The 1,929-nt window shown below is 33.6% G+C and overlaps 1 long non-coding RNA gene across 1 annotated transcript in view; it reads right to left on the minus strand.

Moving 5' to 3' along the window:
- Positions 1 to 770: 770 nt before the first annotated feature.
- Positions 771 to 1,929, minus strand: part of LOC143018780 (uncharacterized) — a 321,853-nt gene continuing 320,694 nt past the window's right edge. The window contains exon 3 of the long non-coding RNA XR_012965773.1: positions 771 to 1,118. This is a non-coding gene — a long non-coding RNA (uncharacterized LOC143018780). The remainder of the gene's footprint in view (positions 1,119 to 1,929) is intronic.

The following is a 1,929-nucleotide window of genomic DNA, read 5'->3' on the forward strand; positions in this document are numbered from 1 at the left end:
TGGCAGTCCGGCCATACCGGGGTTGTGGCCTTTGACCCAAGTGTCCTGCATCCGCCGACGCGTCCACAGTCCTGTGATTCCGTATACGTTTTTCACAATCCGATATGGAAAAACAAATAACAGAATGTACATTTCTGGTGTCTAATTGACATCATAATCGTTTAATCGTTGGTAATGGACAGTCATCTGTGCCTTTTTTTCCGTAAATGGTCTGACTTGTCAAAGTTTGAGTGTTTATGTATGTCTGTGTATGTGTATGTGTATAGGCATGTGTATGTGCATATGTATATTTGTATGGATATGTATATATATATATGTATATATACATGTATATGTGTATAGGCATGTGTACGTGTATATATATATATATATATGTATATATATATATATATATATATATATATATATTTCTATGGAAATGTGTGTATGTATATTTGTGTGTATATGTGTATGGGCATGTATGTGCATATATAATTGTATGGACATGTGTGTATGTATATGTGTGTGTTTATGCCGAACGCTACGATCACGTGGGTTCCCTTCCGGTCGCTGACCCTGCTCACAAGGTCATCTCTGAGGACGCGATGGAATGAATGGCGAGTGGTTGCCTACTACATAAATAGACAAATAAATAGATAAACAAATAAACAAATAATTAGATAAATTGAAAAATAAAGACAAAAAGATACATATATTAACAAACAAACAAATGAGTAGATCAATAAATATCTCAGTAAATAGATTTAAAAATGTCATCAAACTATCACAAATTTCTCTCGCCTTGGGACCCAAGGCCTCTATAAGGTGACCATAGGGGATTGGGCTAACGTGCAGTGAATCTATAGTGGACGCCCATCGAAAAGCGACCCAGGGGGCCCTGTAGTGAGCATAACAGCGATCCTTGAATCGTTCATTCCACCAATGCAAATATATTTTTAGTTCTTGCTTCTGTTATATATCTGTGTATATAAAGTAGTTATCATTATTTAATTCTATTTAATTTTATCTATTTATTTATTCATTTATTTATTCATTTTTGTTATAAGTTTTATTGATGTAATTCCAACGAAGGATGTTTATGCTCTGTAACGGGCCGGGCGAGTGACAGTTTTGCAAATCTGAAAAAAGAAGAAAAATGCCATTGGTATGTGGAAAGACTCAAGCGTATGATCATAAAACTCCATTTTTTGTTTACTCAACTAAAATATAGTACAAAACCAGTCATAAGAGAGAATTGGATTGTACAAGACATCACTAGCCAATAACTAGCGCTTCTAACGTTGAAGACAATGTCGCGTCAGAAGTAGTAAAGAATATTTTTAGTGAAGTTGATGAAAAGGAAAAAAAAAGAAAAGACGATCAACAATTTAAAAACGAATAAATCTCTAACCACAAAATACTACTACTTGATTCCAGTGCTCAGGGACCTGACCTAAAAAAAAAAAAAAAAAAAATAGAATAGAATGAAAATAGATAAATAGATAACATAAGAATAAATGAAAATAAATGAAAAAATATATATAAAATAAAAAATAAATAAAAAATAAAATAAAATAAAATAAAAAATAAAATAAAACAAAATAAAATAAAATAAATTGTCTACATTAATTGGTCCGTCACGGCCCAGACAATTCCTCTTGGGGCACTCCACTCCTGACATTCGGTCGCGTATGACGCAACGTCGACGAGACGAGTGCGTATGTACTCCCGAATGATGCAAACATGACACGACGGGCATCACTCCGAGTCCTTTCAAGTGTTCAAGCTTTACACACACACAATGGAGAGCACTTGTACTAGACTGCACTGCTTAAATTCACACACTGCACATACATGCGTACATACATACGTGTTTGCATATATACGCACATATATGAGTACATACCTGATTAGATATATATGTACTGTACATAAATATTATATAATTAT

The sequence above is a fragment of the Oratosquilla oratoria genome, chromosome 35, assembly GCF_046742065.1.
Source record: "Oratosquilla oratoria isolate Oo_2021 chromosome 35, ASM4674206v1, whole genome shotgun sequence".
In the NCBI taxonomy this organism is placed as follows: domain Eukaryota; kingdom Metazoa; phylum Arthropoda; class Malacostraca; order Stomatopoda; family Squillidae; genus Oratosquilla; species Oratosquilla oratoria.